The 13652-nt window shown below is 45.2% G+C and overlaps 1 protein-coding gene across 1 annotated transcript in view; it reads left to right on the top strand.

Moving 5' to 3' along the window:
• The first annotated feature begins 5520 nt into the window (after positions 1 to 5520).
• gdpd2 (glycerophosphodiester phosphodiesterase domain containing 2) overlaps positions 5521 to 13652 on the top strand; it is an 84950-nt gene continuing 76818 nt past the window's right edge. Inside the window, exon 1 of the mRNA XM_067997062.1 lies at positions 5521 to 5715. The gene's annotated coding sequence lies outside the window, so the exon portion shown is untranslated. The remainder of the gene's footprint in view (positions 5716 to 13652) is intronic.

A 13652-nucleotide genomic window follows, 5' to 3' on the forward strand; every position in this document is an offset into this window, starting at 1 on the left:
CTGCGGTACCCCACTAGTCACTGCCTGCCTCCCGGAAAAAGATACATTTATTCCTACTCTCTGTTTCCTGTCTGTCAACCAATTCTCAATCCATGCCAGTATATTACACCCAATCCCATGTGCTTTAATTTTGCACACTAACCTCTTGTGTGGGACCTTATCAAAAGCCTTCTGAAAATCCAAATACACCACATCCACTGGTTCTCCCCTATCTATTCTACTAGTTAACTCTTCAAATAACTCCAATAGATTTGCTAAAGTAAGTAATCAGTCCCTGCCTCTCATAAACTCATGCTGACTTTGTCCAATCCGGTTAATGCCTTCCAAGTGTTCTGTTATCACATCCTTTATAGAATCATAGAATCATAGAAGTTTACAACATGGAAACAGGCCCTTCGGCCCAACATGTCCATGTCGCCCAGTTTATACCACTAAGCTAGTCCCAATTGCCTGCACTTGGCCCATATCCCTCTATACCCATCTTACCCATGTAACTGTCCAAATGCTTTTTAAAAGACAAAATTGTACCCGCCTCTACTACTGCCTCTGGCAGCTCGTTCCAGACACTCACCACCCTTTGAGTGAAAAAATTGCCCCTCTGGACCCTTTTGTAACTCTCCCCTCTCACCTTAAATCTATGCCCCCTCGTTATAGACTCCCCTACCTTTGGGAAAAGATTTTGACTATCTACCTTATCTATGCCCCTCATTATTTTATAGACTTCTATAAGATCACCCCTTAACCTCTTACTCTCCAGGGAAAAAAGTCTCAGTCTATCCAAACTCTTCCTATAAGTCATACCATCAAGTCCCTGTAGCATCCTAGTAAATCTTTTCTGCACTCTTTCTAGTTTAATAATATCCTTTCTACAATAGGGTGACCAGAACTGTACACAGTATTCCAAGAGTGGCCTTACTAATGTCTTGTACAACTTCAACAAGACATCCCAACTCCTGTATTCAATGTTCTGACCAATGAAACCAAGCATGCTGAATGCCTTCTTCACCACCCTATCCACCTGTGACTCCACTTTCAAGGAGCTATGAACCTGTACTCCTAGATCTCTTTGTTCTATAACTCTCCTCAACGCCCTACCATTAACTGAGTAGGTCCTGGCCCGATTTGATCTACCAAAATGCATCACCTCACATTTATCTAAATTAAACTCCATCTGCCATTCATCGGCCCACTGGCCCAATTTATCAAGATCTCGTTGCAATCCTAGATAACCTTCTTCACTGTCCACAATGCCACCAATCTTGGTGTCATCTGCAAACTTACTAACCATGCCTCCTAAATTCTCATCCAAATCATTAATATAAATAACAAATAACAGCGGACCCAGCACCGATCCCTGAGGCACACCGCTGGTCACAGGCCTCCAGTTTGAAAAACAACCCTCTACAACCACCCTCTGTCTTCTGTCGTCAATCCAATTTTGTATCCAATTGGCTACCTCACCTTGGATCCCGTGAGATTTAACCTTATGTAACAACCTACCTTGCGGTACCTTGTCAAAGGCTTTGCTAAAGTCCATGTAGACCACGTCTACTGCACAGCCCTCATCTATCTTCTTGGTTACCCCTTCAAAAAACTCAATCAAATTCGTGAGACATGATTTTCCACTCACAAAACCATGCTGACTGTTCCAAATCAGTCCCTGCCTCTCCAAATGCCTGTAGATCCTGTCTCTCAGAATACCCTCTAACAACTTACCCACTACAGATGTCAGGCTCACCGGTCTGTAGTTCCCAGGCTTTTCCCTGCCGCCCTTCTTAAACAAAGGCACAACATTTGCTACCCTCCAATCTTCAGGCACCTCACCTGTAGCTGTCGATGATTCAAATATCTCTGCTAGGGGACCCGCAATTTCCTCCCTAACCTCCCATAACGTCCTGGGATACATTTCATCAGGTCCCGGAGATTTATCTACCTTGATGCGCGTTAAGACTTCCAGCACCTCCCTCTCTGTAATATGTACACTCCTCAAGACATCACTATTTATTTCCCCAGGTTCCCTAACATCCATGCCTTTCTCAACCGTAAATACCGATGTGAAATATTCATTTAGGATCTCACCCATCTCTTGTGGTTCCGCACATAGATGACCTTGTTGATCCTTAAGAGGCCCTACTCTCTCCCTAGTTACTCTTTTGCCCTTTATGTATTTGTAGAAGCTCTTTGGATTCTCCTTTGCCTTATCTGCCAAAGCAATCTCATGTCCCCTTTTTGCCCTCCTGATTTCTCTCTTAACTCTACTCCGGCAATCTCTATACTCTTCAAGGGATCCACTTGATCCCAGCTGTCTATGCATGTCATATGCCGCCTCCTTCTTTTTGGCTCGGGCCTCAATGTCCCAAGTCATCCAAGGTTCCCTACTTCTACCAGCCTTGCCCTTCACATTATAAGGAATGTGCTTACCCTGAACCCTGGTTAACACACTTTTGAAAGCCTCCCACTTACCAGACGTCCCTTTGCCTGCCAACAGACTCCAGCATTTTCCCTACTACTGATGTTAGGCTAACTGGTCTGTAAAATAATCTTTGGAAGAGAGGGCTCTGGATTAGATTTTTGTGTGAAGGATAAGCAGAGACAGATGTGTGGCTGCTGGAAGCAGCTACACTTTGTCATGCTTAGTGTGTGAGGGTGAGATGTGAGTGGGAAGGGACAAAGTGAAAGATAGCCAAGAATCCTGCAGGATGCGTCCTTTAGCCTGGCTACTTGCAACAGCCCTGGCGCGACCCAACCCCACATTCTCCATGACTTGCTCCTCAAGTGCAGAGAGGATCTGAATGGAGGCACTGCCTCCTCCTGTCCTTGCCTCCCCCTGCGATTGTTCACCGGCTTTGTCTGCAAGAAAGAAGGGAGAGTGTTAGTGGTCGCCTAGTGAGAAGGTTTGAGGATGTGCACATCAAGATCGAATTATGGTACTGGTGTGTGAAGGGTGGCACTGGTCTGCGGAGGTGATGGCAGTCCTACTGAGGCGAGAAGGAGGTGCAGAATATGGCATTAGGATCAGAAGGAGGTGGAGTCATGTGTGCTGCAGTGAATGAAGGAGAATGTTGGTATTCGGGGGATGGAAGGGTTGTGAGTGCTGGGACTTAAGCTGGTGCAGGGTTATGCAGAGAGTGATGCGAGATCGGAGTTAGGAGTCTTACTTTAGCAACCCTGGTCAGGTCATTAAACTTCCCACATTGGAGCCAGGCCTGTTGGGCGATGGTCCTGGTGCTGATACCCTCCGCCACCTGTACCCACTGCATAAAAACATGTTTTCTCATCTACCCCCTGGTTCTTTTGCCAATTATCTTAAATTTGTTCCCTCTGGTTATTGACCCACCTGGCAGTGGAAACAGTTTCTCCTTATTTACTCTTATCAAAACTCTTCATAATTTTGAAGACCTCTATAAAATCTCCCCTCAATCTCCACTACTCCAAGGAGAACAATCCCAACTTCTCTGCTCTCTCCACATAGAATCATAGAAAGGTTACAGCACGGAAGGAGGCCATTTGGGCCCATCGAGTCCATGCCGGCTCTATGCAAGAGCAATCCAGCTGATCCCACTCCCCTGCCCTTTCCCCGTGGCCCTGCAAATTTTTTTCCTTTCAAGTACTTATCCAGTTTCCTTTTGAAGACAATGATTGAAACTGCCTCCATCACCCTCTCGGGCAGTGCATTCCAGATCCTAACCACTCGCTGTGTAAAACAAGTTTTTCCTCATGTCACCTTTGGTTCTTTGCCAACCACCTATGTCCTCTGGTTCTTGATCCTTTTGCCAATGGGAACAGTTTCTTTCTGTCTACTCTAACTAGACCATTCATGATTTTGAATACCTCTATAAAATCTCCTCGGAACCATCTCTGTTCCAAGGAGAACAACCCCAGCTTCTCCAGTCTGTCCTCATAACTAAAGTCTCTCATCTCTGGAATCATTCTAGTAAATCTCTTATGCACCCTCTCTAAGGCCTTCACATCTTTCCTAAAGTGCGGTGCCCAGAACTGGACACAATACTTAAGTTGTGGCCAAACCAGTGTTTTATAAAGGTTCATCATGACTTCCATACTTTTGTATTCTATGCCTCTATTTATAAAGCCCAAGATCCCGATTGCTTTTTTTAACCGCTTTTCATCCTGCTTGCCATCTTCAACGATTTGTGCACAAATACCCCCAGATCTGTCTGTTCCTGTACCCCTTTTAGAGTTGTGCCCTCTAGTTTATATTGCCTCTCCTCGTTCTTCTTACTGAAATGTATCACTTTGCATTTTTCTGTGTTAAATTTCATCTACTTTGTGTCCACCCATGCCACCAGCCTGTCTATATCCTCTTGAAGTCTATCACTATCCACCTCACTGTTTACTACCCATCCAAGTTTTGTGTCATCTGCAAATTTTGAAATTGTGCCCTGTACACCCAAGTCCAAGTTATTAATATGTATCAAGAAAAACAGTGGTCCCAGCACTGACCCCTGGGGAACGCCACTGCACACCTCCCTCCAGTCCGAAAAACAACCGTTCACCACTACTTTTTTCCTGTCACTTAGCCAATTCTGTATCCATGTTGCTACTGCCCCTTTATTCCATGGGCCGCGATCTTGATGATAAGCCTACCGTGCAGCAATTTATCAAATGCCTTTTGAAAGTCCATATACACCACATCAATTGCATTGCCCTCATCTACTCTCTCTGTTACCTCATCAAAAAACTCTTATCAGGTTAATTAAATATGATTTGCCTTTAACAAATCTGTGCTGGCATTCCCTAATCAATCCACCCTCGTCCAAGTGACTGTTAATTCTGCCCCGAATTATCGTTTCTAAAAGCTCCCCCACCACTGAGGTTAAACTGACTGGCCTATAGTTGCTGGGTTTTTCCTTACACCCTTTTATCAACAAGGGTGTAACATTTGCAATTCTCCAGTCCTCTGGCACCACCCCCGTATCTACAGATGTTTGGAAGATTATGGCCAGTACCTCTGCAATTTCCACCCTTACTTCCCTCAGCAACCTAGGATGCATCCCATCCAGACCGGGTGACTTATCTACTTTAAGTACAGCTAGCCTTTCAAGTACTTCTTTATCATAACTGAAGACCCTCATCCCTGGTATTTCCTGGCCGTCAATGACACCCAACGTCCCGCCCGCCAAATAGGCGCGCAGCCAATAAGTGGCGTGGGTAGTGCTGGCTGCACGTCTGTCTCAGTACAATTAGCTGCCAGCACGAATGCACATGGTGACTGCGACCACCTGAATAGGCGTATGCCGCACCTGCCCTACCCCCTGCATGCACGTTTTCGGGTGCGATCGAATTCCTAGGCTTTGATCTCCAGGCAACTCTTTTATGTAGTGGACCCATTGATTTACTGTCTGTTTTAACAGCCTCATGAGTGCAGCTGGTTCACAGGATAGTGGAAGTGAAAGGGTTAGTGCAGGCATGTTGCCTCAGTGCTGACACTACAAGTCTGGCACTGTTTCAACAAGTGAGTCTATCATCCTCAAACTTCAGTCCATTCGTAGCACAAGAGGAAGGAGGGCGGACCTGAGGGACTATATGTCATTGCTTCCCATCTGTTGAGCAAACAGGCAAGCACTGAACATTGACGTTCTGTTTATAATGGGAGGAGCTGCTCTGCACTGGTCAGAAATTTTTGTGTCATTTTAAGATCCTGAGTGAGTTTCTCCTGGTGATGCTGATGATTTGGAGTAAATCCTATTTATCGTGGTATGTATCTCCTATTTGTATCTCATATTATTATTATTTGTAACAGCTCAGTCACATCTGATACTGCTTATGTGAGTCTCAGTGCCAGCTCCTGTGCACGTGCAGTGCAAGCCAGATAAATAACAACGACTCACTCCCATCTGGTAGTGTTGAGCTCATGTGTACTTGTCATCTCCTGCATTCTGTATAAAAGGGAATGATTCATCCCATGTCTGATACTGAAATATCTGTGCATGTCTCAGTATCAGTTCCTATATTTGTAGAGCGCACAAGGTGTAAAGGGAAATTATTCAGTCCTCTTTGGCACTTAACAGCTCGTTAGCTGATACTTTGAGGTTGTAATGCTGTCAACAGGTGAGATCTGTTATTGGGATTAGAAGGGGTAGATTTTGAACTTGCCACTTGAGTGTAAAACTGGCATCGCAGATCTGCTACCCGTTCTAGAAACTACCTGATTAACGTTTTCACATTGGACTTGCTCGTGGTGGAGTCACGTTGTGTGCTATTGGGGAGGCTGTTGTAGAGCAGAATGTAAAAAGCATGAACATAAGATTTAAGCATGAGCTTGACAATTTTGGCAGGGTAACAAAGTGAATCCAGTAATCAGACCAGCATGGCAAGCCTCAGCAGTATTGGAAGGAATCCATGCAAACTTGGCTATGGACTGCAGTTCTAAGGGTTGGGAGTCAGTACACTGAGCACCACAGTGTTAATTGTAAAAAAAAATATATATTTAAATAAAGATATTAAGGTTGATTCCACGCTCCCAACGCAGAGTAGCAGTCACAAGCAGCACAAAATCTAGACTGGCGCTCCAGTGCAGTACTGGGGGTGTTATGCACTGTCCCATCTTTCGGATGATGTTAAACCGAGGCCCCGTCTGCCCTCTCAGTGGACGTAAAAGATCCCATGGCACTATCCGAAGAAGAGCAGGGGAGTTCTCCCCAGTGTCGTGGTCAATATTTATCCCTCAACCAACATCACTAAGAAACAGATTATTTGGTCATTATCACATGTGGGACCTTGCTGTGTGCAAATTGGCTTTTGCATTTCCTACATTACAAAAGTGAATACATTTCAAAAGTGTTTCATTGGCTGTAAAGCGCTTTGGGACATTCTGAGGTTGGGAAATGTGTTATGTAAAATGCAAGTTTCTTGCAGGAAATCAAAGGCGTAAAAATTAGATATGTGGTGAGTGTTGATTTTAATACAGAGAGGATGTAGGTAGGCATGTGAGATGTTTTATTTAGAGCTTAAAAGGAACATGAGGGAAGTTCAGATGAGCAATGCCCACAGTATAGGACTAAAAAGATTTACAAGAAAGTTTATGACACAGATAGAAGGCACAGAAAACATACAGATTTGCAGATTTTATTGTTATTTTAACTAAAAAAAATGGAATTCCTGCCAATAAACCAACCCGTTTGGGGCAACCTTTATAGGCACTTTGGTCAGTGTAACTAAGCTTGTTGGAATCAGAGTGATTGGGCATTTTCCAAATTGCTGATACTTTGAGGTTGACTTTTAGCAGGCTTTTGGTTACTCATCCTTAAGAAGCAGTAAAAGCTTAGGCTCGGCAGTACTGTAGCTGCACTGTACTGGGTGCAACTGGAGGAGGAGGAGGAGGAAGAAGAGCAGCAGCAAGAACAGCAGCAGCAGAGGCCGCAACATGCAAGAGAAGCTGCAGTTGGACCTCTCAGAAGAGAGCAGGTGAGGGAGCTTGTTCACAGAAGGCCTTAACCACTCCAACAGGGTTTACAGACCAAGGATCATCTTTCTTGAGATGTCTGAGAAGCAGTGACTGAAGAGGCTGTGCTTGTCCAGTCAGGTTGTTGCTGACCTCTGCAGCAAGACCTGCTGCCTGCTGGACCAAGGGCCATGCCATGCCAGTGGCTATAAAGGTAACCACGGCCCTGAACTTCTATGCCTCAGGAGTGTTCCAGGCTGCTATTGGGGCCATCACAAGGATTTTGCCAAGGGCTGTCCGCTAGTGCATCAAGCAAGTGACCAGTGCACTATTTGCCAGGGCAAACCAATACATATTGTTTCCCATTGATGACAACAGTCAAAATGACTGAGCCTTGGGGTTTGCAGTAATTGTTGGCTTTTCCCTGTGCAGGACATGATTGACTGCACTAATGTTGCCATCATGGCACCTCAGGACCAGCCAGGAAGTTGGTGATACAGATAGATGCTGCAGAAAGCATACGGATTTGCAGATTACAGTAACAGGGTGCAATAAATAATTATACAATCAGTATAGCATCAGCAATACCTAATCCCATCTTTGTTCTTTTTTCTTAGCAGCTGTTGAGATAGGGTCCCCTTTTTGTGGGCACTCAGCCCTAGGTTACCCTTCCAATAATTTGCTTGGCAGTCCCAATTGGGTATAACAAGGCTTTATTATAACATCAGCAGAATCATCAATACACACAGTATTTAAGCAATAATACGTGTATTTGACAGAATACACATATTGTAGAACAGACTGTGAGTGAGAACATCCCTTCAGTATGGATGCCATACACTTGCGGAAGATTGTAAGGGAGTTATGGAACCCCATTGCCAAGCACGTCAGGTATATTGTTGGTCGTTGAAAGTAAAAGCAAGCTTATACTGATCCTCCAGGTGAACTGGAACACTGCAGAATCCATTGGAGATATCCAGGGTTGAAAAGATCTCGGCTATCCTTAGAATCTGTGCCAGCAACGTGGGTGAATCACTCACAACAGGTGCGCGTGAAGGTGTGACTGAGTTCAATTTCCTGTAATCAATTGTTAATTGCCAACTACAATCTGGTTTCTTTACCGGCCAAATTGGTGAATTCATCGTGAATGATCCGTGAGGGTCACATTTTGCTCTAACAGAGAGTCAGTTGCAGCCTGTACATAAGGATGGCCTCTCAGTGGGAATCAGATATTGTTCACATTTTACCGTGGGGTGGGTTGTTAACCCTTATTTCCTTGTCTAGCCTACCACAATCATATTTATGTTTAGCCGTCACCCCATCCATCTGGTCCAAGATCACTTGAACGCCTGGATCAGAATGAGTGAGGGGAGGGTACGGTTCAGGTTTCTTAATTGCATACACGGCAAAAACTTTGAATATAATCGTGGAAGACACGTAACGCTGTTGTCCCGTTACATCTCTTATCCACAAACATTGGTTAGTATAATCAATCCATATCCCATTAATGCATCAGATCCCAATAGCTCCCTATTCATTGGCATAGTCGTCGTGATCAGATCAGGTATTCGCATCTGAATACCATCCATATTCAGATCAACATGAATCAATTGCATAGATTCTTGTCCCGAGCCGTTAAAGTCTTGCAGTGAATGAATAACCCCTGTGGTTCCTGCAAAGTCAGAGGGGTGTAAGGTATGTAAGTCAGTGACATTAGAACCAGTGTCCACTAATAACGTCTGCTGTGGGCCCCCTTTGATGATAGCAGTAACCATAGGCCGATTGTCACGTGTCTTCCGGAACCTTGCTACCAGATAATTATGGGGGCCAGAGCCCCATCATTGTGAGCGCGGACGAGTTGGCTCATCCTCCAACGCTGGCACTGAGGCCCCAAATGGACCTGAGGGAGGCTGTCTCCAGTTAATTGCTGAATAGCCAATAACGCAATTAATTTGTCCAATTTTAATTCAAAAGAGTGGTTTTCTCCTGGACTTGTGTAATTTAGATTAAAAACCCAAATTTCGTTAAATCATTTTTATTTTGGGCTCTGGTCATTTTTGTTTTCCACCAGTCAATCACAAAATCAAAGAATGTAGGCAGTCTCCTGACCACTGTTGCATTTTAATAATTTTGAACAAACAGATTCACCTCAAAGATTTTGAAGGCACTAAATCAAGTCAAAATTAACATACTCTTGACAACTATATTCACATACTCATACACCTTAAAATATTGATTCCTTGAATTGGTTATGAACTCAGAAATGATTCCAATTCAGTTAAAAACCAAAAACAGAAGGACTTAATTGGACTCGATTTTCGCACCCCCAATTGGGGGCGTTCGTGGCGGGGGGACTACGAAAATCGAGGAATCCCAGGGCGGGTCTGGAGCCTGGCTCCAACCCGCCCACTTCCGGGTTCCCCAGTGACGTGCTGACATGCGCGCGGAGACCCCGCATGTGGGACTCCCGCCGGCAATTAAAGCCGGCGGGGTGCCACTTAAAGTACTTAAACAGGTACTTCAGGTCGTTTACAGACCTGATTGACCTGATATTTTAGGAGGGCTGGGATTTTGAAAGTAACTGAGACTGTTTCCCGTACTGGGGGAAACACTCCCAGTTCAAATGAACGTGTTGCAACCATCAGCCTATGGCAGCTGCAAAGGTCCATTTGACAGGTGGGGGGGAGAGACCCTCACTTATTGCAGGAGGCCACTCTGTCACTTCGGACAAAGTTTGGCCTCCACCACCCTCCTCCTCACAATAAAATGCACAAACTTGCACACTTACCCCGGTGTCCAGATACATGTACCTACCTTGCGGACCCCCTCAGATGTACATCTTCCGGATGGGGGCTGCCGTAGCTGCAGTCATGACCTCCTCAGAGGGCGAACAGCATCACCGTCCATGCCGTCCACCTCTGGAGCCCCACAACACAGTGCTGTGACACATCCACCTGCACAGCAGGAGGGAGGGCAACGGCAGAGAGAGATGCGTCGCAGAAGGCACTACCCTCGCCACAGGGTCTACAGACCGAGGCTCAGCTTCCTGGACCTCTCTGAGCAGCAGTGCACACGGAGGCTCAGAGTCACTCGACATGTAGTCATGGACATCTGCAGCCTCCTTCATGCCGAGCTGCTCCCGGCTGGCCCGAGCACCATCTTCTTACCTGTCGCTGTCAAAGTCACCACTGCCCTCAACAACTTCTCCTCCGCATCCTTCCAGGGTGCCTCCGGGGACATCGCCGACGTCTCTCAGTCGTCTGCACAAAAGAACTCTGCAAATACACCTACACCCACTCTGCAGTGACATCAGTTGGGGTCTTCATAGTGATCCTCAGGAAAGAGCATTATTGCACAAACCAGACAAGATTCGCAAAGACGTGGCAGTAGTGACGATATAATATGTTATGTGAGTTGATCAGAAATTAAATATAGGTAAGCACCATGACAAACCCTCAAACACCCTTGTGCATCCCCTTCATGCTCACAACACGTTTGCCTTACGCTTCCTACTGCATATCCTGTGGCTGCAGCACAGGTAGTGGCAGGTTGAGTGAGGCTGACCGTGAAAGAGATGCACGAGAGGGTGAGTATGAGATAGAGCCATGAGATTGTATGAGGATTGGGTTGAGTGGTAGTGGTGGGATGAGTACTGGCGAGGTGAGTAAGTGCAGGTAAGATGAGGATGAGGTTTGAGTGGGTGTGAGGGGTGATGTGATAGAGTAATATTGGCAGTGCAGAAGGAGATGTGGGGTGGGGGCGGTGATGTGGCAGACGGAGGGGAGGGGAATGAGTAAGTGTATTCACTTCGGCTGACCTACTTAGGTGATTGAAGTGCCTCCTGCACTGTATGCAGGTGCGCGATATGTTGGTGGTGCTGGTGACCTCCTCTGCCACCTCGAGCTAGGCCTTCTTGGCGGCAGAGGCAGGCCGCTTCCTCCCGCCCACCGGGGGGAAGATCTCTGTCCTCCCCCTCCTCCTCACCCCATCCAATGATACCTGGAGTGAGGCATCATTAAACCTGGGAGCAGCCTTCCCCCAGGGCTGCTCCATGCTGTAATTTTTCCAATTTCCTGCAGCATCAGTCAGTGGAGGACTGCCCCTTTAAATAGGGCTCCTCCAGCTGACAGACCTTGCTGCGCATGCGCAGTCTGCCCGCCACGCAGCTTACCAGCGGGAAACCCGGAAGTACAGGTAAGTGCCTCCAATTAGCCTGCGATTCCGTGCGGAGCACACTGATTTCACCGGGCGCGTTACCCACGCGCCCAGTCGACCCCCTGCTGAGAACCCGTCACCCTGCTAATATCGAGCCCAATATCTCAAAAACAACACAAGCTTGCACACACGCACAGAGAAAACAAACTTAAGACAGCACATGTTTATATTACACCTAATATCAATGACATGGACGACAGAGTTAAACTGCTTTAGCTCTGTGTAAGAGCAGAGCTTAAGCAAACATAACAGTGAGACATTTAACTGTAGAAAAGGAACAGAATATTTCCTTCTCTCCTGTATTCCATGAAAACTAATTTATCCTTTTTCTCTCAGACCAATTTTGTCCCAATTTAAAAAATTGCATGGAAAGACCCTTTCTTAAACTTGTATGTTTCCTTCATTTGTTGTGCTCCCTTAGGAGGATCATCATCATAGTAATAATACACCACATCCTCCAATGCTCCCTCATTAATCTCATCACCCTCATCACTTCCAAAACCACAACTTCCCTGAGTCACTGCTTCTGCCATAGCCGTTCTCCACCCTAACTGACTCCTGAGCGCTTGTATCTGCTTCTGACACTTATGCTCTATTATTTCCTTTTTTAAACGTTTCACCCTTTCTTCATTTTTAGTTGCGCAAAACCACATAGCATATCTGCACAAATGCTCTGCTTGCTTGCCTGGCTTTATTTCCTTAGCCCCGACCTGTTCTCGTATCCAGGCACATGCCTCTTTGTACATTTCAACCCCTTTGGACATAACCAGCATCATTGCCTTACTTAATTTTACAACACCACCTTTTACTTTCTCTTCATATTGGCAGATGCAGTCCCATTCCCCTTTATTACTCATGCTGCCTAATTGTCGGAGGGTAGTGCACTGCCCTTGCTCCTAGTCTCTTCAACTAATTTCCTCCCCCAGCCATTAGGTTATGACCCTTTACAACCCAGAGGGATTCTGCTTCTGTTACATTTGCCTCGTTATTTGCCAAGTCCCACTAGAGTGGCCAATTTGTTGTGATAGGGTCCTCTTGTTGTGGGCACTCAGCCCTAGGTTACCTTTCCAATAATTTGCTTGCCAGTCCCAATTGGGTATAACAAGGCTTTATTATAACATCAGCTGAATCATGAATACACAGTATTTAAGCGACAATAACAGAAGGCAAGGTTGGTATTACCCAGTTCCAAGTCTCCCGGACAGCAGCGCAACACAGTAGATGTTTAGATCTTTTGTACTTTTTGATTTATATCTTTCATTATATTTTTGTTGGATACACCTACTCTTGCTTTAACTGAAACTTATCTAAAATGCACAGACTGAGTGTCTTTGCTCAATTTGGCTTTAAACAGCTTGTTTCTTACAAAGATTGCTGTGTCTTTAGGTGTGAATTTCCTGTACTTGATTGATCTTTGTTTGTTGTCAGGTAACAAGGTCAAAGGCCCCTAAAGTAATTCAACAGTTAACGGGATTATCTTCGTTTCCTTTGTTTGATAAATGTAAGGAATCTTACAACACCAGGTTATAGTCCAACAGTTTTATTTGAAAATCAAAAGCTTTCGGAGGCTTTCTCCTTCGTCAGGTGAGTGTTTGATAAGACAGAGCTGGTTAAAAATTGTTAAAAACTGTCAAAAATTGTTAACAAAAATTGTTAAAAATTGTTAAAAACTGTCTTATCAAACTAAGACAGAGCTGGTTAAAAATTCTTATCTTATACTTTCCCGGGCAAACATGTGGTCTTGAGTGACACCCTTTGCATCTATCCAGTAGAAAGTCAATTGCGAGACAGGGACATGTTTTGACTTCTTTGATTTGACAATTACTTTGTACAGGACATATATTGCTGACAATTGCATCGTACAGACTGACCGTCTCATCGACATCTGTTCCCTGATGTAAATGTCATTTCCATACCGTTCACTTGACGAAGGAGGAAGCCTCCGAAAGCTTGTGGAATTAAAAATAAATTTGTTGGACTATAACTTGGTGTTGTAAAATTGTTTACAACTGATCAATATAGATCTCTTACCAGC

This window comes from Heptranchias perlo, chromosome 15, assembly GCF_035084215.1.
Source record: "Heptranchias perlo isolate sHepPer1 chromosome 15, sHepPer1.hap1, whole genome shotgun sequence".
NCBI lineage: Eukaryota > Metazoa > Chordata > Chondrichthyes > Hexanchiformes > Hexanchidae > Heptranchias > Heptranchias perlo.